The 27505-nt window shown below is 44.8% G+C and overlaps 1 protein-coding gene and 1 non-coding gene across 8 annotated transcripts in view; one reads left to right on the forward strand and one right to left on the reverse strand.

The window, feature by feature from the left end:
• SLC39A11 (solute carrier family 39 member 11) overlaps positions 1–27505 on the forward strand; it is a 426195-nt gene that overhangs the window by 238436 nt on the left and 160254 nt on the right. The window lies entirely within an intron of this gene.
• On the reverse strand, positions 26466–26572 carry LOC114238312 (U6 spliceosomal RNA). Its single transcript, XR_003623703.1, has one exon. It is a non-coding gene; the product is annotated as a U6 spliceosomal RNA (small nuclear RNA).

A 27505-nucleotide genomic window follows, 5' to 3' on the forward strand; every position in this document is an offset into this window, starting at 1 on the left:
AGTTTGTAACCTTTCTATCCGAGAACACAGAATATCTCATCTATTTCTTATTTTATATATTTCAGTTTTTCTCATGTTTTCCTTTGAAAATCTACCATTCAAGACAGACCCCAGAACTTTCTTGCTTACATATCCCACCATAGCAATGCAGTCCGGTCGTTAAAATACCGAGTATGATAGTTTAGAACAGAAGGCTACCTGGCAAATCCGAAGCAAGGTACAGCACAGGTAAATGAATAGGGTGTCTGTTACGTCTTACTGAACTCTGCATGAAGCTGAGAGCAGATTATTCACTGGAGGTCGTCATGCTTACTGCAGTTTTGTCTTCCTAAAGAATTAAAACTAAAGACTTCTGAGCACAGCCTTGTACTGCAGTAGATGAAGAACTGGGTGGGTAGAAATAATGCTCTGAGGATTCATCGTCTGAAATGCAATTGAAAAGAATGCACTGTTCCTGCTCTGGCTGGGTAGCAGCCCCAGCACGTAGACCGACACTATCCTGGACCGTCTGCAGTGACTTGTTGCTTTGTAGAGCCCAACCACGGGGCAGCCAGCAGGCCCGGGGGCACGGTGGGCAGAATAACAGATTCTGCTTCCCATGGGCAGAGTCGGGCTAAAGACCGGTCCCTCCTTGGCCCAGCAGGAGAAGGTCACACGTCAGTCTTCAACCTATGATATATAAGGATAGCATTTCTTTCCCTCTAAAATAAAGAGGGATGGGACACGTATGGTAGCCATCTTCATGGCTTTCCACCAGACCAAGTCTTTTGGATGAGGCCAGAACACATTTTTACTTTTTTTAAAAAAATTAATTAATTAATTAATTAATTTATGGCTGTGTTGGGTCTTCGTTTCTGTGCGAGGGCTTTCTCTAGTTGCGGCGAGCGGGGGCCACTCTTCATCGTGGTGCGCGGGCCTCTCACTATCGCGGCCTCTCTTGTTGCGGGGCACAGGCTCCAGACGCACAGGCTCAGTAGTTGTGGCTCACGGGCTTAGTTGCTCCGCGGCATGTGGGATCTTCCCAGATCAGGGCTCGAACCCACGTCCCCTGCATTGGCAGGCAGATTCTCAACCACTGCGCCACCAGGGAAGCCCCAGAACACATTTTTATAGGCTGTTTCTCCCTTACAACCTGCTGACAATGGCCATTTCTCGGTCAAACCTCAGAAGATGTGGTCACTTCACCCTGGATCCATCAACGCACCAGAGAACAGAGGTTTGAGTCTGGAATGCCTTCCCTGGAACTAAGTGGCTAGGTCCTACCTCCATGAAACTTTTAAAAGTTTTGGTATAAATGACGCCTGAGCATCGGTTTTGCATATTTAAATATGACCCAGAAGGACGCATCAAGAAGGTGTCACTCCAGGTCTGTCGCCTCTGTGATTTTCATCCAGGTATTTTGGCAGCAGCGCTCTGTGGCTTTATAGAGGATCTAGAGAGGAAGCAGTACTGAGAAGACGGAGCCGGTGCAGGCAGCTCTGATAAGGGCCGGTCCGCCAGCAGAGCAGCCTCGGGTGTGTGTGCGTTAATCGTAGGTAGTGGAGTGACTAGGGTGCTCTTCAGAGAACACAGCCCTTGACCGTAGTTTCTGCAGTTTCCGCTCACACATGCCCGTTCCTCCCTTTGAGCCAATCCACCCAAGTGACGTGCGGCTGAGGGATGAGCCCTCCGGATGATTCCACTTAAAAGCATCCTCTGTCTCAGGCAGGCTGTGAGATCTTTCATCCAGAAAAGCAGGCGACCCAGTCTTGTTCAAGTCAGACGTGACCCCTTCCCATGATTAAAGCTCCTGATGACACTCAGCCTACTAGATTAAATGATTGCTTGAAGAGACTTGAGAGAGAAATAGCAGAGCAGGCCAGCCGGATGACATGGTTAGAAGGCATCCGTGGAGAGCTGCAGCTCTTGGGGTCAGTCCTGGAGTGCTCAAAGAAACTAGGAACAGGGCAGTGAAATTTACAATACACTATGGCGTTCCAAGAGTTCGGAAGCATCTTTCTTACCATCGCTCTTGGGTTTTCTGAGCTTTTCTCTTCTCCTTGTCTGTTGAACTGTGGGTGTATGTGCTGTGTTCCCTTAAAAAGGAGTTGAAGAATTCGTTTTGTTGGCTTCCTTAGAATGTCACACTCCGGAGTGCTCAGATAATTTAGTGTTCCGGTTCCTCCGTATCCTTCAGTCTAATAGGTGTGTAATGGTATTTCCTTGTGGTTTTAATGAGCATTGCCCTAGTGATGAATGATGTTGAGCATCTTTCCATATGCTTATGCGTCATCAGCTCTGTCTCCTCAACTCCAGGAGTCTGCCGGCTTCCCCCCGAGGTCCCTCTTCTTGCCTGCATCCTGGAACCTTTCTCAAGGTGGTAACTTGGGAACATCACAGGGCTCATTTCATTTGTTTCCTCTGTCTCAGAGATTACTGTCTTTTATTTCCTGTTGCCCACTTCAAATGGTTGTTTTATATATTTTGTCTGTTTTGTTTTGGTTGTTTCGGGTGGAAGGTTAAATCCAACCCCTGTTACTCCATCTTTGCTATAAACAGAAGCTTCTGAAAATACTGTTTTATGTTTATTTGGCTATGAAAATCAGTTTTTCTTATCCTTTTTTTTTTTTTTTTTTTTTTAAATCTCACAGAATTTTTGTTCTGGAGCACATATTGACCAAGATGAGATTGTAGTTAATGTACTTGGTCAGGGAGCCCTATGCTTTTAATTAACGCATACCAGATTTATTTGAATTACAGCCTCTGTAATTCTTCCTTGCATTTTCATTATGTGAAATGTAATGTGATGTGCACATTTCATCTTCATGTATCAGGCTTGTAGTTGACGCAGATGTCAGTGTTTCCATTTTAAAAACGAGGAAAGAATGTCACACATGTTTTTAATGAACATCTTTCAGGCATACTGATCCTTAGTGAATAGAGGTCTAGAAATATCTTTTTGCCTTTATTCTGGTTATGTTGAAACCTCCAAGGGATGTTCCACCAGATTTCAGGACGAATGTGGATTTTCTATCTAATCCATCATCATGCTGCTATGAATGTGAACTTCCTAAAGATGCAGAATTGATGCAATGATTTTTCTATTTAGGCTTAAAACCTCCAACAGTTGTAGGATAAAACCCAATGTGCTTAACACAACAAAAAGCTTTTATTATCTGCCTCTTGCCTGTTTTTGTGGCGTGATCTCTGATCGTCCCCCTCCTACACACCCTGCATTCCAGCCACAAGGAGCTACTTGCTGTTCTAAAAAGAGAGCCCCATTCTTTGACATTTCCTTGCCTCTACGAAATGTTCCATCTGTTTGGAGAAGCACTTATCCTTCAAGATGGTTCAGTCATCTCTTTCGATCTTAAGACTCCTTTGACCTTCCAGGCAGAGTCATTACTTTCTTTTGCTACCCTAGAGCCTCAGCAAGCCTAGCACCAGTGTTACCATTTTGCATTAAAACTACCTGTAACCATAATTCGGAAAGATACATGCACCCCCATGTTCATAGCAGCACTCTTCACAACAGCCAAGGCATGGAAGCAACCTAAATGTCCATGGACAGATGAATGGATAAAACAGATATGGTCTATATATGCAATGGAATATTACTCAGTCATAAAAAAAGAATGAAATGATGCCATTTGCAGCAACATGGATGGACCTAGAGATTATCATACGAAGTGAAGTAAGCCAGACAAAGACAAATATCGTATGACATCGCTTATATGTGGAATCTAAAAAAAAAAAAATGATACAAATATATACAAAACAGAAATAGACCCACAGACATAGAAAACAAACTTATGGTTACCAAAGGGGAAAGAGGATAAATGAGGAGTTTGGGATTAACACATACACCCTACTATATATAAAATAGATAAACAACAAGGACCTGCTGCATAGCACAGAGAACTATACTCAGTATTTTATAATAACCTATAAGGGAAAAGAATCGGAAGAAGAATATATAACCGAATCACTTTGCTGTACACCTGAAACTAACACAACATTGTAAATAAACTATACTTCAATTAAGAAAAAAAAACAGAAGCAAACTATCCGTATGTTCCTCTCCCCTTCCTTCAGATGCACTAGGCGGTGAGATTTTTTAGGGCAGCAACTTGGTCTCTGTTTATCCCTGCATCTCCAGTGCTCCTGCAACAGTGGCTGCAGTGCAGGGGCACCAAGGAGTGAGCCCACCAAGACCTTATCTCTCCCTAGCTTGCTGGAGAACCAGCAAGTGTAGGCAGAGCCTCCTAAGCGTGCCTGACACAGTTAAATGACCAGGTAGATCATAAAACTCCATCCCCGTAGGTCTGTACATCTACTGAGGAGACAGTTTAGTAGTCTCTGCCTTAAACAGAGCCCTGCTGCCGTTCAGACCAGCATCCATCTGGGGTCCTCCCTCAGGCAGTACCGTTTCTGTGCCGTTCTGGACTGGAGCTTCGGCTGCGTGGGGTCCGGTGTGTCTCTGTGGCTGTTTGAGACAGCTGGGCAGTGCAACCCCCGCTTCTCAGAGTTGTTCCAGAGCAGCAGGTCCCTTCAGACCGCTTGTCTCTCCTCCTTGGCCATTCTCTCCCAGAGAGGGTTTGGCTTTGTGGGATTTTATGTCCAAGTCTCTCAGTGTCCTTCTTAGATTCTGCAGAATGAGGTGGTGTTTGGTTGTTGTTCAGATTTGTTTGCTTATAGTTTTTAAAGAGGTTGTGTGTTTTGGTGTTGAAGTGGATCACTGTGATTGGTCAGGATAGAATATTTTGCTCCATGTTTAAATAATGGTTTAAAGAAGACTCTTATTTATTGTCTTTCTGGATGGAGGTAGTCATCTCTGTCTCACAGGTTTCCAGAGGTGGTTGCCCTGAAAGATAATGTTTTAATAAATAAAAAGAAATGTTAGAATATGCATGTGTGTGTGTATTCTGCCCTTCTGCAGCATTTATTTTGTTTACTTGCATTACTTCTTTAGACCTAAGTAGTGACTAATATTGAAAAGCTGAAGTGTCAATTCAAAAAGCTAAACTTTCTATGTGTGGGTTAACTTTTCACTGGACTTAAATTTCAAGGCAAAGGAAGAATAATAAGTACAGTATGAAGTAAGCTTTCCTTTGTCCAAAATTTGAGGTTGATTTTCTAGTTAATGGGATCAGAGTCAGCTGAGCATTAGCTCCAAGATGTGGGGTAAGGATGGGGGTCTTGCTGGCCCAGAAGCCGCTTCATACAGCATCTTGGTACTTCTGTCCCTGCCACACTTTCTCCCTAGGATAGAAGTTAATAACCTAGGATTAATTAATAGCCATTTGGAGTTACAAGAAATTTTTGTGTACATGTACATTTTTCTAAGGAGACAGCTAATACCTTTTATCAAATTCTCAAAGACTGGGACTTCCCTGGTGGCGAAGTGGTTAAGAATCCGCCTGCCAATGCAGGGGACACAGGTTCGAGCCCTGGTCCGGGAAGAGGCCACATGCCGCGGAGCAACTAAGCCCGTGCGCCACAACTACTGAGCCTGCACTCTAGAGCCCGCGAGTCACAACTACTGAAGCCCATGCACCTAGAGCTCCTCAACAAGAGAAGCCACCACAATGAGAAGCCTGCACACCACAAGGAAGAGTAGCCCCCGCTTGCCGCAACTAAAGAAAGCCCGCACACAGCAACAAAGACCCAAGACAGCCAAAAATAAATAAATAAATACATTAAAAAAAAAAATTCTTAGACATCTGACCACAGAAAAAGTTAAAAATCACTTTTTCGGGGCAAGATGTGGGAAAGATGGGAAAGATGAAAGCTAACATTTATATTTCTCAGGCGCTGTGCCCCAATCTCAAATTTCTTAGTTGTTGTCATGAGAAGCTAGTCCTGATCTTTTCAAGAATTCACTTTGGAGACGGGAACATATTGAAATGCAGTTCAGCTCCAGGGCTCCAAAGAGTCAGACTAACACCAGGTACCTCTCACAGACTGAAAACCAAAGCAGAAACTCTTTATTTTTATTTATTATTATTTTTATTATTTAAAACAGAATCTCTTTTTTTTAATTAAAAAATTTTTTTATTGAAGTATAGTTGATATACAATATTGTATAAGTTTCATGTGTACAGCACAGCAATTCAGTTACATATATGTATGTGTGTGTATATATATTTCTTTTTCAGATGCTTTTCCCTTACAGGTTATTACATAATATTGAGCATTGTTCCCTGTACTATACTGTAGAATCCTTGGTTATCAGAAACTCTTGATAAAACTTTTTTTCTAAAATCCCTGCACCACTGTGCTCTCTCTGATAGATGAAAGAACCACTTAGATGTTAAATGGTTTAGCATCTCAATTCATCTTCCTAATGAAAGTTTAAGCAGCAACAGTACAGACCACTTAAGATACTAAGAACGTTTAGAACGAATTCATTATTAAAGAAGAGCAGAAACTACTTTCGCCCTGTTTCCAGAGGAGGAATGCAGAATTAACTGTTGCAAAAAGGTTCAAAAGTGAGAAGGGGATGAGAGTCACTAAACACAGGGAGAACGAGAGATACCCCTGCCCGTGTATTACCTTAAAATACCATTACTGCTGTGTCTGGGTCTGCAGCTCTCAAATGGGCATTGCTTTCATGGCCTTTGAAGGAGTATTTCTGTGGTCAAACAGTGGAACCAGGATGGTAGCCTCCCCCCTCCTCCTCAACCCTTCCATCCCAGCAATTTAGGAACCAGTTTTAGGAAAGAATCAAGATCTACAAGTCACATTCTCTCATTTTTCTCCAGGAACCTGTTGAAAGAAGCAGCTCATGATGCTAACATTTGTTTCATTCTTCCAGGAGTATGGAAGTATTAGTTAGGTGACAGCTCTGCTGCCCTCAGGTTCTGATGAAAGACTAGAAATAAAGCCCTGGGGGTTTCTAAAAGGTCAGTCTCTGAAGTCAGAGAATATTCTGTCATTTTAGATATATCTAAAAAAAAAAAAAAAAAAAGGGTCAATCTTGGTGACTTTTTTTAACTCTAGAAAATATATGAGCAGAGAAGCTAATTATCTTGCTTCTCTTTCTGCCACCTCTTCAGAGCAAATGTGTTGTGTGTGTCCACTGTGTGCCAGTCACCATTCCTGGTTCTGCTCTCAGGTCCCAGAGCCCAGTGGTGGAAACAGATGTTAAATAAACACATGGAAATATACACGCGGTTATCACTTTTGAGGTGTATTATGAAAGAAATGAACATGCTGTTAAGATTAGGACCAGAAGACCTACTTTATTTTTTTTTTCCTTTCGACTTTAGTCATTTTCACAAAAACAAAACATGCTCTTTGTAAACATTTAAGAAATATGAAAAGTCCAGAGGAAAAGCCAAGAAATCTCCCCCAATAATCCCAGATATAATCCGCCTCCCAGAAATAATCAATACGACTATTTTCATAAACGCAATTCTAGAATCTGTCTTTGCATCTTTACAGATAACAGGAAGGATAGATGGAAAGAATTTAATTACTATAGAAAGGGGGTTCCATGCTGTTTTAAAAATAAGTATTAACTTTGATTATATTTGAATTTAGCTGAAGCAAAAGAAAATTGAAGTATAGCTAAAGGAATTGTGGCTCACGGGCTCTAGAGCGCAGGCTCAGTAGTTGTGGCGCCCGGGCTTAGTTGCTCCGCGGCATGTGGGATCTTCCTGGACCAGGGCTCGAACCCGTGTCCCCTGCATTGGCAGGCGGACTCTTAACCACTGCGCCACCAGGGAAGTCCCTTAATGGCATCTTTTGATGAGACAGACTTTTAAATTTTGATCAAGTTTAATTAATCAAATTCTTCTTCAGTGGTTTGTGCCTTTTGTATCTTTTCTAAGAAATCTTTGCCTACCCTCAGGTTGTGAAGGGACTGTCCTATAATTTTTTCTAGATGCTTTATAGTTTTAGCCTTATACTTAAGTCTGTAAAACATCCTGTATTAATTTTTGTTTGTGGTGTTATGGAAGGGTCAAGATTTAAGATTTCCTTCCTTCCTTCTATCCTTCCTTCCTTCCTTCCTCTTTTAACATATTGAAATTCAGCACCACTTTTGGAAAGGATTTTCCTTTCCCCATTGAATTATTTTGGCACCTGCTAACCATCTCAACCTGGGGTGGGCACAAGTTGGATCTATAGCTCTAGAAGAGCTGGGCTAAGGGTCCAAGTCTCTTTGGCAAACTGCAGACGGCATTGTGCCTCATCCCGGGCAACGTGGCTGGAGCCTAACCTCGACTCTTCAGCTACTGCCAGCTTCCTCTTTGCCCAGATGCCCCCGATGCTTGAAGATGGCAGTGAAAGGGGCAGGTACAGGCTGACAGAAATCCTAGGGCAGCTCTGACAGCTCACTGGGTTGTGCTTAGGAAGAGTCATTTCCAGGGTTCACAGGCGCAGTCAGCATGCCTCCATCCTGCAGTTGGACATCCTGCACTTTGCCTATCTCATCCCTGTGACATCATGCCCTCCTCGCTTGTAAACTCCATGAAGAACAGGACCCTGCCTTGCTATTTTTTAAATTTATATTACTTATTATTTATTTATTTATTTAGTTTATTTTTGGCTGCATTGGGTCTTAGTTGCGGCACGTGGGATCTTCGTTGAGGCGTGTGGGCTCTGTAGTTTGCGGCATGCGGGCTCTGTAGTTGAGGCGCACGAGCTCAGTAGTTGTGGCCCACGAGCTTAACAGTTGTGGCACGCAGGCTTAGATGCCCCGTGGCATATGGGATCTTAGCTCCCTGACCAGGGATCAAACCTGCGTCCCCTGCATTGTAAGGCAGGTTCTTTAACCAATGGACCACCAGGGAAGTCCCCTGCCTTGCTGTTTATGCCCATGAGAACCCACCGGTTGAGAAGCCTGATCACAGAGTGATGCCTGAAGACGAAGGAAAGGACCCTGCTGCCGGAGAGGTGTGATTTCAGAGTCTCGCCATCCTCCCCGCCTTTTGGCATCCTCACTCCTCCATGGAGATGTTGCTTATCGGTCAAGCCAGCTCTGCCTGGGTAGATTTCCTGTCTCATTCAGAGCAGCCATGAGCTGGGGGTTTGAGAGCTGTTGAGTCAGATGGGCAGGCTTGTTAGAAATAAAGTGGTGTAATTGCCCATATTTGCAGCTTTTCTCCAGATTCTCTGCCCAGCAGCTGCGAAGTCAGCGTTTCTGACAGTTCGTAATTGAACCTCTGTGATGGGACAGGCTCCATCTGAGAACCACGAAGAAGTGGTTTTATTTGGTTGGTAACGTGTTTATTCTCTTTTTCCTCTTGTGTTTGTTTGCTCATCTCTCTGCCTGATACCACATACATATGCTGCAGCCGAGAGTGTCAGACCCAGGACCAGCAGGCGAGACCTGGATCCCTGTGTAACTCTGGGCAGAAAAGAGGACAGCGACTTTTGTTCCTTTGTCGGATGCTACAAGGACAAAAGGAGAGTTGTAGGTTTTTGTTTTGTTTTTTTTTGTTTTGTTTTGTTTTGTTTTGTTTTGTTTTTTAACTTGAAAATAAGAGCTATGCAAAAATACAGCACAATGACATCATTCTCTTTGACTTTCCCTTTCCCTCTGTAGATTCTGGCTTAGTTTTTTGGTGGCGAATTCATGGCATCAGTCGCAACCAGTGCGTGAGGTTTTGTGACTTGACCACTTTGCTCATGGTGATCTTTTCTCAGCCTTCTGGTCCTTACTTTGCATCCTGTATAGTACATCACATTTGTTTCTCAACCCGGAATTTGAGGTCCTCAGCTCCGGAGCATGGTCTGTATTTTTCTTGTAACCTATTGTTTACTTCCACATGTTATTATTTAAGGGAACAAGGGGCCCTTAAGCCGGTCCTTCTGAAGGGCCTGCCGGGTGGAGCCGGCCAATGAGATAAAGCCAGACCTGCACTGGACCGCACCTGTGGACCGCCCATGCTGGAGGTCGTCCTTAGGTGCAAATTAGCTTAAAGGGAAGGTCAGATCCACTTGTGAACTGGGTTTTTCTTCTGAACGCTTTCTGAAGCCGGTCATGACTCACGAATGCCTTCTGACTCCATGACATCACTTTTTAGACATATTTTGCCTTTTTGAAACAAACTTTTTCAAACCCGTTCCGAAAGACTTTTTCCAACCCTGGCATCTGGGGAACGTGGGCTTCCTGTTTCATCTTTGTGCTCTTCCTTGCTGTCCCCCAGATTTATTCCTTGTGACTTCATTTTTTTTTTTTTTTCACCTGGGAGGTTTTATGTATCACACTCTGCCTCATCTTTAAATGCTGCTGGTGCAAATGAGCAGCTCCCACATCCTCAGTGATATGGAAATACCTCCCACTGGTTCCATTATACAGGTTTTTCTGTTCATTCATTCGTTGATTTATTCAGTAAGTATTCATTGAACATCTCCCCTGTGTCTGGTACTGGGGGTAGGACATTAAATGAATTGACAACCCCTCCTGCCCTCCTAGAGCTTGTGTTTGTATGGGGGACCGCCAGTGATGAGCAAAGTGAAAAGGCAGAACCCACAGGAACTAGATGGCAGTGAGTGATGGGGAGGAAAAATTAAGCAGGCAGGGGGGTGTTGGCGGGCGTTGATGCTTTAAATGGGGTCCTGAGATTATTTACCGAGAATAGGTAAGGGGAGGTAAGGGGACAACTCAGAGGGCTGTACCAGATGGACAGGGAAAAATGAAATCATTCAACTCAGATGGGACTTGAACCTAGCCAAAACCCAGAATGGGACTTGGATGCACTGTCTTTTTTTTTTTTTTAATATAAATTTATTTTATTATTTTATTTTATTTATTTATTGTTTTTGGCTGCGTTGGGTCTTTGTTGCTGCGTGTGGGTTTTTCTCTGGTTTTGGCGAGTGGGGACTGGTCTTCGTTGCGGTGCACGGGCTTCTCATTGCAGTGGCTTCTCTTATGGAGCACGGGCTCTAAGCGTGTGGGCTTCAGTAGTTGTGGCACGTGGGCTCAGTAGTTGTGGCTCGTGGGCTCTAGAGCACAGGCTCAGTAGTTGTGGCGCACGGGAGTTGCTCCGCGGCATGTGGGATCTTCCCAGACCAGGGCTCGAACCTGTGTCCCCTGCATTGGCAGGCAGATTCTTAACCACTGCACCACCAGGGAAGCCTGAACCCACTGTCTTTTAATTGAAATCACACACCTGGTGTCAGGACTTACTGAAGTTCAGGTTCCTTATGTCTCATCGCAGAAAGAATTCAGTGAGAGACAAAGTGGTAGGTAAGAAGTGGATTTATTTAGAGAGATACACATTCCATAGAAAGAATGTGGTCCGTCTCAAAAGGCGAGAGGCCCTGAAATATGGCGTGGTTAGCTGGTATGGGCTGGGTAATTTCATAGGCTAATGAGTGGGAGGATTATTCCAACTATTTTAGGGAAGGGGCGGGGACTTCCAGGAATTGGGCCACTGCCTGCTTTTTGGCCTTTTATGGTTGGCCTTGGAACTGTCCTGGCACCTGTGGGTGTGTCATTTAGCTAATGCATTACAGTGAGTGTATAGTGAGGCTCAAGGTCTACCTGGAGTGGAATCTGCCACCATCTTGGACCTAACCGGTTCTAACCAGTTTATGTCATATCCTCAACAGCTATGTCATTCTTAAAGGCTTGTCTCCTGCCCCCTTCCCTCCTGTTTCAAAAGCAGGAACAAAAGCTCTGAGGCAGGAGCAAGCTTGGTGTGTTCAAATAGGACAAAGGCCCTTGGGCTGGACGTTCGTGTGTTTTCCTGAAATATTCAAAGAAAATACAGTTGACCCTTGAACAATGCAGAGGTTAGGGGCTCCGACCCTCCTCGTGGTTGAAAATCTGGGTATAACTTAGAGTGGACGCTTGCCCTCCGCGGTTCCTTGGTGTTTGGGGTCCAGCTAACCGCAGATGGTGTCCTACTGCAGTATTTACCATTGAAAAGAACCCGTGTACAAATGGACCCGCGCAGTTCCAACCCACGTTGTTCAAGGGTCAACTGTATACTGACAGGCTGGCTTTTCCCCTGAAATCTCCAAGACAAGTGACACCCTTTCCACAGTAGTAGCAAAGGCTGACTGTGTCGGTGTGACGGAGTTACTGTGTTTCCAAGAGCTTTGCTTCTTGCCGGGGAGCATCTCCAGTTCTGGAGAGGAGGGATCTGCTTGTGCCGTTTTCAGAATGAAGACAAACCCCATCCAATCACTTGCCCTTGGTGTGAAAACGCGAGCCCACCACACAGCAGAATAAAGCACACTCGTCTTGGGGCTCTGTCTGTCCAAATCTATCACGACTCCGTGATCTATCCCGGGCAGCACGTTTGATGGGCTCCCCATAGGGTCAGCCCAGGCCAGTGGCTAGAAAAATCCCGTTCATTGAAAATTACCTGCAATTTTTCTCTGTGCCCAGCTGCTGATTTTTCTTCTACCCTAGTATCTTTCACGAGTAATTGGAAAAAAAATTAATTGGTGGGTTTGAGTGAGCATGATACGCCAATTGCAAATAAAGGTTTGGATCTCTCTTCCCCCTCTTTCCTCATTTTAACATGACACTGACCAGAGTGAAAATAATTTATCTTTGTGGGTCTAATTGCCTGCCCTTCAAAAGAGTCAGGGAAATGGGCCTGATTATAAAGCCACCGATAATTTGTGCCTTGTGAATTACTGTTCAAAGACCCAGTGTGATAGATGATCACGAAGCAATGGCTTAAGAGAGGAGGGAAGAGGGAAGCCAACTAGAAAGGAGGGCGAGAGGGACACACAATTACATTGGAAAGACATGAATGATTATCTTGAAGTCTTTCCCAGCATTTCCCCTCAAAAGCACACCCCTTAACACACCCCAGCTTTTCTCAGTATAACTTGAGACTTAACACGTCTTTCTCAGACACGTACAGTGACTTTTCGGGCGTGTGGTGCTGCCCTTCTTGATTGAGATGCTGACGCTTTTGAATCTTTTGGTAAGATGGTGCTTAATTACGTTTTATCTAAACCAGGTGGGACACTAAGTCACGTGATGCGCTTCCTCTTGGTCACCTCATCACCAAGGGCCTGCTCATTCTGGGTGCCTGGCTGGGGCCTGGGGGCTCGTGTCATGGCTGTGGGCACAGGGAAATTGCCGAGGTCCCATAGGATGTGAGTTTCGGTGATTGCGGCCCCACTAGCACTATGTTCTAACAAGCACTGCCAAACATTTAGAACTGAATGACATGCTCCCTTGGCTCTTCCCTACTTGACTTTGGTTTTGGGGTCAGGGGACATCAGCCCCTGGTAAGAAGCATTTGGCTTCTGCCAACTTCTCTCTGTAAGTGGTCCACAGTCGCCCTTTGTTTGTTTATTCTTTATTCAACCATCACAATCCAGCCTTTATTTCCACCCAGTGAACTGGAGGTTTCTGGACATGGCAGAGCATAATGATGTCACAAGAAAAATTCCAGGTTTAACTGCGAAGAAGGAGGTGCCTAACACAGTAGCATTGAAAGTGCTCTAGGGGAAAAGGAAGGAAATGGGCTAGGAAAGAAATCCTGACTTCAGGACAAATAATCATGAATAAATGAGCACATACAAACAGTGTAATAAATACGACCCACATGAATGTAGGAGTACAGACACATGCATGGGGTGTGTGTGTGTGTGTGTGTGTGTGTGTGTGTGGAAAGGAAGGATGGGTGGATTGTGGAGCCTTTGGCCGGCGTATGCTGGACGACCTCAGGGGGTTCCAGGGTCCCTCTGCCCTCCTAGGGAGTCCTCAAGAGGGTGGCCGCTGTGTTCAGAAAGGTCCCTGTCACCCAGGACGTTATGAAAAGTGCATCTTTCTCTTTGGGCTGCTCTCGGGGACATGAAAAATGCTCCACTCTGCCTGGGTGTAATTGAGCTTTGGGCTGAAGTTTCACCCTGCAGCTTTGCTGGCAAATTCAGTAATGATGAATTAAGTGGAATATACGCAGCGTTAATGTGAACAGGATTTAAAATAATGTCTGCAATTCACTTAATTACATTCCTTGTGTCTCCGCCCCACCAACCTTCAAAATGTTATTCCAGCATCCAGCCTAATTGCACCACAGCTTTCCCTCCTCAAAGTAGCCCCCATCTTCCTCCTCTCCTCTCTCCACAGCGATCTGCTCTGTCTTTCTCTCCTACTGTGTTTGAGATACATGCACCCTCCTGGGTGTTGTGATTGTGAGGTTTCTTCCCTCCCCCCGGTTTATTCAACCTGCAGCCACTGTAACATCCCTTAGTTTCATCTGGGGTATAGAAGGATTAGACCATGTTTTCAGGGGAAAGCATCAGCTGTGAATGGGCCCCGAGCCCCGCAATCTTTGTCCAGCTTGCTCTGTCCACTGCTGGGTGGGAAACCCTGGCTGTGCTCTTTCCCTCGGGGAGGGGGAGGGGCGGAGCTGGGGCCCTAGCTTGGCGTGGCCAATACAGACAGCACTCCCAGTGGCCACCACGTCCCCGCTCCCCCCGCCCCATCAGGAGCACTTCTGCTCATGTGTCGACGGCTCTCTCTCTTTCCTCTCAGGGTTGCCCCTGGTGGTGTCTCTGGGGGCAAGGTTTTGAAGGTGAAAGCAGGAGACAGACACCTCAATTTTTTTTTTTTCTGGGCTGATAACTTCCGGCTCCTGTATCAGCTCCAGCGGGAAAGATGTACAGGACCTGGAACTACCAAGCAGCGGGGGCTTCCCCTTTCTCCTGGCGTGAGGCTTGTTCAGCATCGCAAACAGCCTTGGAAACAGATGTCCCAGCTCTTCCTCCTCTGAGCGTCCGGTCTTGCCGAGGAGGAAGCTCTCCCCCCGTTTAGGAGTAGAATTGGGTCTGGGGTCGGGGGAGAGTGAGCGTAGATGTCCCCACATCCGTCAGGGGAGGCGGAGTGGACTCAGGAGTTTTCTCTTTTCTTCGGAGAGAAAATCATCCATGCTCATCTCTCCCACAGGCTTGCTTTCCCTGGGCAAACATTTAAGTGGTTATTTCCCACCTGCTATTCTCTTGTTCCACTGTTAGCCGTCAAGACTTTCTTGCAACTGTGGTTTTTGTCTTTATCAAAAAAAAAAAAAAGAGGGGCTTCCCTGGTGGCGCAGTGGTTGAGAATCTGCCTGCTAATGCAGGGGACACGGGTTCGAGCCCTGGCCTGGGAAGATCCCACATGCCGCAGAGCGGCTGGGCCCGTGAGCCACAACTGCTGAGCCTGCGCGTCTGGAGCCTGTGCTCCGCAACGAGAGAGGCTGCGACGGTGAGAGGCCCGCGCATCGCGATGAAGAGTGGCCCCCGCTTGCCACAACTGGAGAAAGCCCTCGCACAGAAACGAAGACCCAACACAGCCAAAATCAATCAATCAATCAATCAAACATATGCATCTGATTCAAGCTCCTCATTAAAAAAAAAAAAAAAAAAAAAAAAAGAGCTTGCAGTTGAAAGGGAGGGAAACCCACACTAGCCAGAGGAGGAAAGGAGACTGCATTTTCAGGACACTGAATCCAAGGGCGATGAGATCAGTGGGGCCTCGTGGGCACCGCAGTTAGGAAATGCAAGGCTGAGGGCCCGTGTTTATTCATTCTACTCTGCCTCTCCACCAAGGCCTCTCATTTCTGCTTTCCTTCTGTTTTCTTCACTCTGCAAACGTGCTTTGCCAGCTGTGCCACAGCGATTAAGGGCTACCCCACAGCTCCCAGGGTGCTGTGTTCTCAGTTCAAGAGAACGGTCGAGTCTGAGCATCTGGCAGAGTTGGTGAGTTGTACCTGCCTGGTCCAGGTGACCACTCCTGGGGGGCATGGTGGGGCACGCCTGTGTCCCAGGCTCTCCCACCTGCGGGAAGGCACCCTCAGGGGACGTGGCTGGTGTGTGGGTGGAGATCTGGGCCCCCCCTCCCCCGCCGGAAGAGCTATAAGTCTCGGGATTTAGGTCTCAGCTTCCAGCTCCCCTTCCCTCCAGGACTCTGTCCTCTGGATGGGACCACCTGCCCCTTCCCAGGCCCCGGCATCTGGACAAGAGCCAAAGCACCCTCACAGGCCTCCCAGCCGCGGATCGTCCAGTGGTAGACATCATCTCTGCAGCCAGGAAAGGGGGGTGGCCGGGGATTTGGGGAGATAGTTAGGTGAAGAATATCATAGGCTCATTAGTAGGCAGACCTTTTCCAACTGAAAGATCAGGGAGACTGCAAAATGATGCTTCGGACCAACCAACAGCAGCGCTGTCTTTGGAGCCACTGAACAGTGAACCACAGAGCTGCAGGAGAGTGTGGCCCGAGGAGGAGGGGAGGGAGGGGTCTCTCTGCATCTGGAGAGCCTCCGGGGCCGTGCAGGGCCAGCCCCTTGGCTGCTTCCTTCGCTTTGGCATTGAACCGAGATTGCAAATGGATGAGTGGTGATTTGGGGTCTGCCCATGGTGCTTTGCAAGCGCACTGATTGCTTCCGGGCACACCGTTTTCAGAGGTAAAGCCAGGAATAATTTCCTGCCTTAGTGCCATCTGACCCCCCAGCAGTTATCCTGAGACCATTGCAGGTGGATGAAGAGAGTCTAGACAGGAATATTTACCCACCTGTACTGTGAGAGCAGTGCCGAAATGCAGGCCATTCAGAGATATTCCAGGGCTCTGCTTGTTAGGGAGAAGCAGATGGCATTTCCAAAGCCTCTGCGTGGATTGACATTGCAAGCAGAGAGAGTGCAGTCAGGCTTTCTCAGCGTGCTCTGCTGACCGCCCGCATTAGAATCACCGCAGACACTGATTGCAGATGTGATTCCTTCCCTACTTTAAACCTATTTAAATGAACAAGGTAGGTTTTTTAAAGTGCAGATGTATAGAAAAATCTGCAGGTTATATTAAACAAAAAAAAAGAGCAAACTGCAAAACTGGATACACTCTTATTCCTTTTGGGTAGGGAAAAGACTGTTGAAAAGGACATAAATCCTGGTATTAATCTAATATTTTTTTCTGAAAGCCTGCATTAAGATCTGTGATCACTGGTTACCTAGGGAAGAGAGACTCCGAGTTTTCATTTCAGCCCTTTCTGTTCTATTTGCATTTCTAACCATGTATCTCTATGACTTTTATGCTTTGGAATGTCAGCACGGATTATCTGGGCAGTGGGATTACATACCATTTTCTTTTCTTCTTTATGCTCTTTTCATATTAAGAAAATCAATTTTAAAAATTGCAATTTAGAAACAGGAATCTGCCACTGGCTTCTAGTACCAGATTCTCAGGGGAAGGAGCCCAGGGTTCCATATTTAACATGCAACCAGTATTTGAGAATGTAGGGGATCCGAGCATGCGACCCCAAATATGCCACTTGGGTGTATTGATTATTTGGAGCTAAGAACACTTGAGAAATGGCAGATGCAGACACGCTCTCTGACCTCCCTCTTTCTACCTAAAAACAGGACATAAAATTGCCCGTGAGCAGGAGACCCCCCCTGCATTAGGAAGGGCAGGACTCTTCACCTCCAGAGACTCCTATCAGCCCAGAGAAGGCACCAAGGAATCTGTAACAGGCCTTCCTAAAACAACCCTTTTCTTCCATTAGTTCCCCTGTATATTGACCTTCCCAGTTTGTCATTCCTAAAAGCCTAAATCACTTTTCCTTTGTCTTGTCCCTTCTCTACAAATTTGTTGTTCTTTGTTAAGATGCTACATAGGCTCCAAGTTCTAACCACCCCTTTGAGTTACTCATCACTGAGTTTCCCCCATGTGTGTGCACGCTGCACATGTTAATAAACTCTGTTTGTTTTTCTCTTGTTAATCTGTCTTTGTCAGTTTAATTTACATGTCCCCTGATACAGAACCTAAGTGGGTAGAGGAAATTATTTTTTCCATTCCCTATAAGAATCTGGCTCTTAATTCCACTTACTTCTAAGTGTACTTCTTGACAAATGCCCAGTCAGCAAGTGCTGTCTGCTGCTTGCTTGTTACTTCCACTGCTACCACTCAGGGGTGGCAGCACTGGGGCACTTACTTGGGGGTGCCCCCCTGAAATGCATGTTTCTGAGCCTTATCCCCAGGGAAATCACTGACTTTCTCCTCTGGGACCTGCAAGAGAAAACTCTCTCTTTTAAAGAGCTCATGAGATCAGGCCAGGCCCACCTGGCAGGTCTCCCTGTCTTAAGGTCAATTGTGACTAATCACAGGAGTGAAATCCACTGTATTAACAGTCCCAGGGGTCATACAAGGTGTGTACACAGGGGGGAGGGGGTATCTTGGGTTCTGTCTTTAGAATTCTGCATACCATGTGGATGTTAAAGAGAAGATTTCTGTTTTTACCATTAATGTGATATTTACTATGGATTTTTGATAGATACCTTTTGAAAGATACTAAAGATAGCTCCCTTATATGCATAGTATTTTGCATCTATGTTCTTAAATGAGTATGGCTTAAAATTTTTATCTCTTATGTTGTATTTCTCTGGTTTGAATATTAAGGTAATACCAGTCTCATCCAGAGTTGGGGTGTTTTGCTTCTTCTTCCTTCCCCCCCCACCCCAGTTACTTCTCTGGAATAGCTAACATGAGATTGAGATTATTTAATCCTTGATAATTTGCAAATAGAAATGATAAAAAAAAAAGCTTTTCCTATACTCTTATGTTCTGTGCCTGAGGCACGTGAATTAAAGTGACAAGGGACAGATTAACAGGAGGAAAGCATACAAATTTTATTTTTAATTTTATGTGCACGAGGGCTCCACAGAAAAGAAATGAAAACTCAAAAAATGGTTCACCTTGAGAGCTTATATTACCATTTTAACAAAAGGCAATAAATCATAGAGAAGTGACTAGACAAAGAAAACAGATTTGGGCTTCTAGGGGTCATACATTGTGGGAAGACAAATACATGGGGGAAACTAATGGTAGATAAGGGCTATTTAGCAAGGTTTGTTATTCAGGTTCAAGCCATCTCTGGTGTTTGCCTTTTCCTGGTACAGGGAAGGGAGACACCTTCACAAATGAAAATTTATATAACCTTTACCAAGGGAAAGTTACGTCCCACTTTTGGGCAGAATGGGAGAGGACAGAGAGTTCCTTCTGCGTCTGCTGTTTCTCAATTGCGTTAAGCTCAAAATAATCCATATGCCATAGTGGTATATTTGAGGGAGGCATATTCTGATCTCCTTCAATACTTTTACCAATGATACCGTCTTGCATCTAATGTGTTTGTGTATACATGTGTGCATGCATGGGTGCCTCGTCCAAAATACCAGAAGCTGTTTACCTTGGAGGGATGCTGTGGGTGTTGGCATGGCCTTGTTCAAGATTGATACTGCTTCTCAACATTTTCTTTTGTCCTTTTTATTTATCATGCATTTTCTTCCCTTTTTTTTTTTGTACTTTTTTGGGGTTGATTGATTTTTCTTTATCTCCCTCTTTTTTTCCTTAGTCTTTATTAGTTTGGAAGGTTTTTTTTTTTTTTTTTTTTTTTGGCCACGCCGAGGCATGTGGGATTTTAGTTCCTGGACCAGGGAGCAAACCCAAGGCTACCTGCAGTGGAAGTGCAGAGTCCTAACCACTGGACTGCTAGGGAATTCCCAGTTTGGAAGTTTTTAATTCAATTTCTTTCTTTTGTGGCTACCTTTACTTTTTAACATGCATACTTGACTCAGTGACATTCAGAATTAATCAGTATCTCTACTCTCCTCCCTAACAATTGAAGGACCGTAGAATGCTTTAACTTGGTTTTCCCCTCATCGTCCATGTTATTTTTCTAATATTTTAGTTGTACCCTTTTTTTTTTAATACCTTCAAATTAGTCACTCGTATTGCTATTTCTTAAATAGACTTTATTTTTTAGAGAAGTTTTAGGCTCACAGCAAAATTGAACTAAAGGTGCAGAGATTCCCCATACATCCCCTGCCCCCACTCATTCATAGCCTCCCCCATTATCACCATTACCATCAGGGTCGTGCATTTGTTACACCTGAGGAACCTACGTTGCCACGTCCTTATCACCCAAAGCCCATAGTTTACATTAGGGTTCATTCTTAGCGTTGTACGATCTATACGTTTAGACAAATGTATAATGACATGTATCTTCCATTATAGTCTCATACAGAGTATTTTCACTGCCCTAAAAAACCCTCTGTGCTCCACCTCGTCATCTGTTCCTCCCTCCTACCTGCTGGAGAACACTGACCGCTTTACTGTCTCCATAGTTGTGCCTTTTCCAGGATGTCATATGGTTGGAATCTTACAGTCTGTAGCCTTTTCAGACTGGCTTCTGTCACTTAGTCATATGCATTTAAGATTCCTCCATGTCTTCGTGGCTTGATAGCTCGTTTCTTTTTAGTGCTGAATAATATTCCATTGTCTGGATGGACCACAGTTTATTTATCCATTCACCTACTGAAGGATATCTTGGTTGCTTCCAGTTTTTGACAATTATGAATAAAGCCGCTGTAAACATCTGTGTGCAAGTTTTTTAACTCCTTTGAGTAAATACCAGGGAGGAGGATTTCTGGATCATATGGTAAAAGTATGTTTAGCTTAGTAAGAAACCACCAAACTGCCTTCCAAAGTGGCTGTACCGTTTCGCATCCCCACCAGCAGTGAAGGAGCGTTCCTGTTGCTCCACATCTTCATTAGCATTTGGTGTTGTCAGTGTTCTGGATTTTGGCTGTTCTAATAGGTTTGTAACAGTATCCCACTTTTGTTTTATTTATTTATTTTTATTTTTTTGTCTGCGTCGGGTCTTTAGTTGTGGCACGCGGGGTCTTCATTGAGGCATGCGGGATCTTTTGCTGCAGCATGGGCTCTTCGTTGTGGTGCACGGGCTTCTCTCTAGGTGTGGTGCCCGGGCTCCAGGGTGCGTGGACTTTGTAGTTTGCGGCACACAGGCTCTCTAGTTGAGGCACATGAGCTCAGTAGTTGTGGCTTGCAGGCTTAGTTGCCCCACGGCACGTGGGAATCTTAGTTCCCTGATGGGGGATCGAACCCGTGTCCCCTGCATTGGAAAGAGGATTCTTTACCACTGGACCACCAGGGAAGTCCCCCATTTTTGTTTTAATTTGCGTTTTCCTGATGACATATCTCGTGGAACATCTTTTCATATGCTTATTTTCCATTTGTATATTTTCTTTTGTGAGGAGTCTTTTAAGGTCTCTGGCCCTTGTTTTAACTGGGTTGTTTGTTTTCTATGTGTTGAGTTTTAATAGTTCCTGGTATATTCTGGATAACAGTTCTTTATGCAAAGATTTTTCTCCTAGTCTGTGGTTTGTCTTCTCATTCTTGATACTGTGTTTGGCAGAGCAGAAGTTTTTTATTTTAATGAAATACAGCTTACCACTTAGCATTATTGTTTTTTTTAATAATCAATGGTTGCTTCTATTTTCCAACATTTTGCTAATTTCTTCACTATTGCTTCTTGCATTGCACTCCTTCTTGGATTCTCTTTTTTATTTTTCCTTTAATATTTCTTCACTTAGGATCCATGAAGGGAAAATCTTAGTCTCATCTAAACATATCTTTATTTTGGTCTGACTTTTGAAAGAAAAATTGAGTTGCTTAAATTTCTAGGTTGACAGAAATGTTTATTTCCTTTAGCATTTTGACAATATTATTCCTTATTATTCCATTTAGACTGCTTCCATCAAACTAAAGAATTATGTTATAGGTTATATATTCTCTGCAAGCATCATAAAAATCCACACGACCGCAGCCTTATTTCAGTTTTCTGGTTGCTTATACATTTTTCACTTGTTTTGGTGTTTTTTATTTTCAGTATGATGTAGCTTTGTGTGTGTGTGTGCGCGTGCGCACGTGTGTGTTTATTTTGCTTTAAGACTTGGACTGCTCTTTTAATGTGAATGCTCATTTTATTATTATATTATTCCGGGAAAGTTTTTTAGTAATTATCTCTTCAAATTTGCCTCTCCCTCATATTCTTTATTTTCTTCTTCTGCAACAGTTATTATATACTTAGATGTATATTCTGTGTTCTTATTTATCCCCCATGTGTCTTAAGCATTTCTTAATATTGTCCATCCCTTTACTCTTCTGTGCTTTAGATCTATTCTCTAGTCCGTGGATAAGTCACTGAGTTGATTCTAGTTTACTATTTAACTTGTCTGTTGAGTTTTTAAGTGAAATGACTATAGTTTTTATTTTTTAATTGTCCTAGTGGGTTCTTGTTAAGATGTCTGCTTTTTCTTTATTACATGTGCTTCTTTTCTTATGGTTTTCATTTCTTCTCTTCTGTCTTTAATCAGGTTAGGCATATATTATATATTATATATATATATAATTGAGGTATAGTTGATGTATAATATTATATAAGTTACAGGTGTACAACAGTGATTCACAATTTTTAAAGGTTATACTCCATTTACAGTTATTATAAAATATTGGCTATATTCCCTGAGTTGTACAATATATCCTTGTAGCTTATCTGTTTTATACATAACGGTTTGTACCTCTTAATCCCCTATTCCTATTTTGCCCCTCCCTCCCTCCTTCCCTCTCCCCACTGGCAAACACTCGTTTGTTCTCTGTATCCATGTGTCTGTTTCTTTTTTGTTATATTCACTAGTTTTACTTTTTAGATCACACATATAAGGGATATCATACAGTATTTGTCTTTCTCAGTCTGGCTTATTTCAGTAAGCATAATACCCTCCAAGTCCATCCATGTCATTACAAATGGCAAAATTTCATTCTTTTTTATGGCTGGGTAGTATTCCATTGTATATATACTACATCTTCTTTATCCATTCATCTGTTGATGGACACTTAGGTTGCTTCCATATCTTGGCTATTATGAATAATGCTACTATGAACATTGGGGTGCATGTATGTTTTAAATCATGTCTATTACATAAAGGCCATGTGTCTCCCTCTGTGTGTGTCCACTGACTCCCATTCATAGTGTGTTGTTTTCTTCTAGGCTTCGTAACACTTTAGCATCAATCCTTCTCTAGTGGGCTGCATTTTTCCTTAAGGATTCCTAGTGTCCCGCATTGTGGAAAACCCTTCAGAGTAGTTTTGCATTTGTTTCTGTAAGACCTCTTTGCCATAACATTAGCCTGGAACCAATTTCTACAGTGATGTTCAGACTGGGGTTTCCTAGCCCATACAGAAAGCAGAAACTCAGAAGTCTGACCTGTTCAAAGTATAAACCCAAGGTTTTAATTTTACAAGTTTTTTTTTTTTTTCTCCAGAGACCAAGCAGAAACATGTAGTCATCTTTTTTGTCCCTCTGTGCAGCTGGATGGATTTGTTTCTCTAGCCCACTCTTCCACACAGGGACAGAATTTATGACACTTGCATTTGTAGAATTTCACCTCCTACTTGATGTGGCCCAAGGCCCCCAGGTGGACGGTAACACCCAGGGCCTGTTCTTGGAAACCGCGTTAATCTCTAGGCATCCTCTGGACTGCTTTTGTTGTATAGGCTCTGGTTTCTAGCTTCCTTATGCTTCCTGATTCCCTTTCTTTGTTGCAAGCTCAGATGTGTATCTGAAATCCTTTTGATTTGTTTATTTCATGCATCATTTCTAGGTGTTTGTGGAGGGAGATTTTGGTTTTATCTTAATCTTTAATCTTGCTGAAAACTGACCTATCTTGGGCAGAGACTTAAATCTGCAAAAAAATTCTGCTACGTCTTGTCTTCAGTTGTTCTCCAGGTCCTCTGTGTCCCAGGTTCTGCCAGACAACAAGCCATCCTTCAGCCTCACTTCCTGCAGCTTCACGAACTTGTATCTTTTTCATGACTTGTGATTTGACATTTCCATACATTTGACAAGAAAATGAAAATACAAACAAATGTTCACCATCCTCAAGACCTGACGTAAAAGGTGGGTTAGGACTTCTGTAACTGTTAGGCTGGGGGGAAGTTTTTGAGTAGGGACTCATTTCATAAGCGGTGAGTTCTTCGTGAATGTTTTGGGTTCTGAGCGTGTGTTTTCCTGTCCCACCTCGCAGCTTGGAGAAGGCGTGCCTCGAGGGTGAGGATCCTAGGAGGTGTTTCCCATGTGCATCCAGCATATTCAGAACATGTGTTAGGGAACTCGCCTTGCAGCAGCAGCGGTCTCCTGTTAACCCTTTCACAGTCTGTGGCTCATTTAATGGCCAAGAGGCCATTTAAATGTCCAGCTTTAGCTGAGCTCAGCCCCCCCTATGAAATACAGAGCTATGGGAAAACCCCAAATTGGTTGCTTTACGTTTCTCACCAGGTGAATCTTGATCTATTTATATCAAGACTCCTCGGGGTACTAGAAAAAAAAGATACAGATGCTTATGCTTGCCCCTGATTTGCCAAAGTCAACTCTCTAGGGCCGGAGCCGGGGAACCTGCCTTTAAAATTCACCAGGTGATTCTCAGTCCTACTACCGTGTGAGAATATCTGTCCTGGGTTCCCACAGTGAGTAAGCGATAGGGAAGCCAAGGCGTTCCTAAGAATCTTTGGGGCACACAGAATTTCCTCTGAGATGGAGAGCTGACAGACAGAGCGGGGATCTCAGTCTGCCCTGGGCCTGGGTGTGCTGAGTGGGAGGGAGGTTTGGCTCAGTGGTTTATGAAAAGCCTCATCTTCGGAGGTGATTTTGGGGGATCGGTGGAGGGGGGAGATGGTCTAAAGCCACTTGGTGACAAGAAAAGATGGGGCGTGGGGAAAGAGGACAGGAGAAAATCTAATGGAGCACTGACTGCCTCGGAGTTTGAGTTAGAACGTTGCCTGGGTTTCAGTTAGCTGAGCACCTTCTTCCCCGTCCCTGGTTAACTGTGGGTTGCCATGGCGGCAGGCACACTGCTACGTGTAGCCCACCCCCGCTACCTGCCTCTGGCACCGGCGGTCCTACAAGCTCGGCTGAGCCCAGACCCGACTTCTCCGCAGGCTGGGGGCTGCAGTGGCAAAATGGGGGACAGATTTTGGTGGGCAGGGGAGAACTTGCCAGGGGGGTTTAGGGTGGGTAAATGCTACACTCTAATAATTTCAAGAAAAGCGCCAGGTAGCTCTGTCTGGGTCGGACGTTCTGTTCTTGCTCATGTGCTTTGGACCAGAGTCAGGGACTGTTGAGCAAAGGCGTGGCGCCTATCCCCCAGGCAGAGCACACCTCCGTGCCCCGTCCCCTCCGCACTCACTCCCCCAGCATCCCTCCGTGGGTTTCCCTTGGGTCCCCTCGGAAGAGGGTTTCTCAGTGTGGGTTCCTTGGGCTTTCTGCACTGATGCTTGCTCCCACGTTCCTCATTTGGTAAGTGGAGGTGATTACGGAATCGGTTATCCTAAGAGCGATTACAAGAGTGGGAACACATTTGGGGTATAAGGTGATGTGTTCCATTCAGTGCCAGGTGAGCAAAATGATGATAAGACCCACAGGTGAAGATGCCCAGTGAACAGTTGGCAAGAGATCGGGGCTGGCCATAGCAAGCTTGGGAGTCCACTCCTAATGGGTTTGCATTGTTTTCCTGGATCCTTCTCTGTCCCCTAAGTTATGTTTTCTAAAGTGTCTATTATACCTGCAGACTCCTGAGCCCTGCCCAGTTCTACCATGAGTTCCAAGAAACTGCACTTAAAAATTTCTTTTAAAGTACAATTGTTATAAAAGTTATTTAGGTGATATTTCTTTTTAAATTTTATTTTCTTATGGTAAGCATGCTTAACGTGAGATCTACCCTCGTAACAAATTTTTCAGTGTACAACACGTTATTGTTGACTGTTGGTACAGTGTGGTACAGCAGATCTCAAGAACTGAGGCATCTCATCGCGCTTAACTGAAATTTTATGCCCTTTGATTCTGAGGACAAAGAATGTCACCTGCCATGTCCGTAAACAAAGGATGTTGAGGCCATCAAGCCTTCAGCCACTGTGGCCACCCTGGACTGTGCACCCTCAGGGGATTTGGGATGGACAGAAACGGGAGACTGGTCCTAGGTGGTTAAGGTACTCATCAAAGGCATGATTTCAATGAGCCAGACTCTTGCATCTTCCCATACAGATGTCTGGTTTTTCTTTTGATGTTCTGACTTTTTTTTTTTTTTTTTTTTGCAAAAATTCCTGTATATTCTGGCTCCCTCCCTTGCCTCTTCGGAGCCTCCCTCAGAGCCATCTGAGAGGCTGTCTCCCGGGCTGAAGTCCTCAGCAAGTCCACCAAATAAAACATAATTCTCAGCTTTTAGGTTGTGCATTTTTTTTTCAGTCGACAATTTGTTAACTCCCTATTTCAAAAATATGGAATATGGGCTTCCCTGGTCGCGCAGTGGTTAAGAATCCGCCTGCCAAGGCAGGGGACACGGGTTCGATCCCTGGTCTGGGAAGATCCCACATGCCATGGAGCAACTAAGCCCGTGCACCACAACTACTGAGCCTGTGCTCTAGAGCCTGCGAGCCACAACTACTGAGCCCGTGAGCCACAACTACTGAGCCCGCGTGCCACAACTACTGAAGCCCTCACGCCTAGAGCCTGTGCTCCACAATGAGAGAAGCCACCGCAATGAGAAGCCCGCACACCACAACAAACAGTAGCCCCCGCTTGCCGCAGCTAGAGCAAGCCCGTGCATAGCAACAAAGACCCAATGCAGCCAAAAATAAATAAATTAGATAAATAAATTAAAAAAAAAATAAAGGGAAACAGAAAAATATGGAATGCTTCACCAGTGTGGGTGTCATCCTTGCTCAGGGGCCATGCTCGTCTTCTCTGTATCTTTCTGATTCTGGCACGTGTGCTGCAGAAATGAACACAAGAACCTGCACTTTGCCCAGGCTCCCTAAATGGTGATCTTCCGTTGTTTTTTGTTTATTCATTTGTTCATTCATTCATTCACTTTAGCATGCTCAAGTTTGAGAGCCACCGTGAAAGACTCTAAACCTGGCCTGGGCTCTGTTAGGGTCTTCTACCGTCCAGCTGCTCACAGACAGCTCCTACCATACGCATCTTGGCTTCCCCACCCTCTTTGTGTAATAAGCGCCACAGTGTGGCCTGAGGATGGCTGATGCTCTGTCTTGCAGCCCTGTGGTCCTTTTCTGCATTGATGGTCAGTAATAATGTGAACGTCCCTTGGAGAGTCTGTCCTTCTGAAGCCTTCATTTTCAGGAAGGCATCTCTGCTTTGAGCTGAAGCTGGAGGAGTACAGAGCTCTCCCCAGCCACGTCGCTCCCCTTCTCTGGACCTCTGTTGAGTGGCCTTTGTTTCCCACTGGAAACCAAGCCATCCTTCATGGGTTCCTTGTGGTCGCTGAGTGGGAACAGCATGAGAAAGTGTGTTCCCAGCCTGGCAAGGGTTTCCGTTCTGTCCCCATTAAATCGTCTCGTTTCGCCAGGCGGGGTCCACGTTTGAGCGTGAGTGTGGCCTCCTTCGTCCCCATGCTGTTGTCACTGGTCAGCGCCACTCCACTGGATTCCTAATTCCTCTTATTCCTGCCAAATCAGAACCAGTTTCTGTCTTTGCTCTGTTGGCTCCCAGCAGCCTCAGAAAGCAGAAGGCTCGGGGATTCAGCCTCCCCGCACATGGGAAGGGACCCACGCGGAGCTCCCTCCGAGGCAGGGGGCCGTCTACGCAGAGTGCCCGCTGGAATCGTTACGCAAAGACAACCACCCTTTGAAGACCCCCAAATCTTAACCAAAAATGCTAGAGAAAGAGATGTGTTTCCCTTGCTGGGAGCTGCATTCTTTTTG

Source organism: Balaenoptera acutorostrata, chromosome 20, assembly GCF_949987535.1.
Source record: "Balaenoptera acutorostrata chromosome 20, mBalAcu1.1, whole genome shotgun sequence".
In the NCBI taxonomy this organism is placed as follows: domain Eukaryota; kingdom Metazoa; phylum Chordata; class Mammalia; order Artiodactyla; family Balaenopteridae; genus Balaenoptera; species Balaenoptera acutorostrata.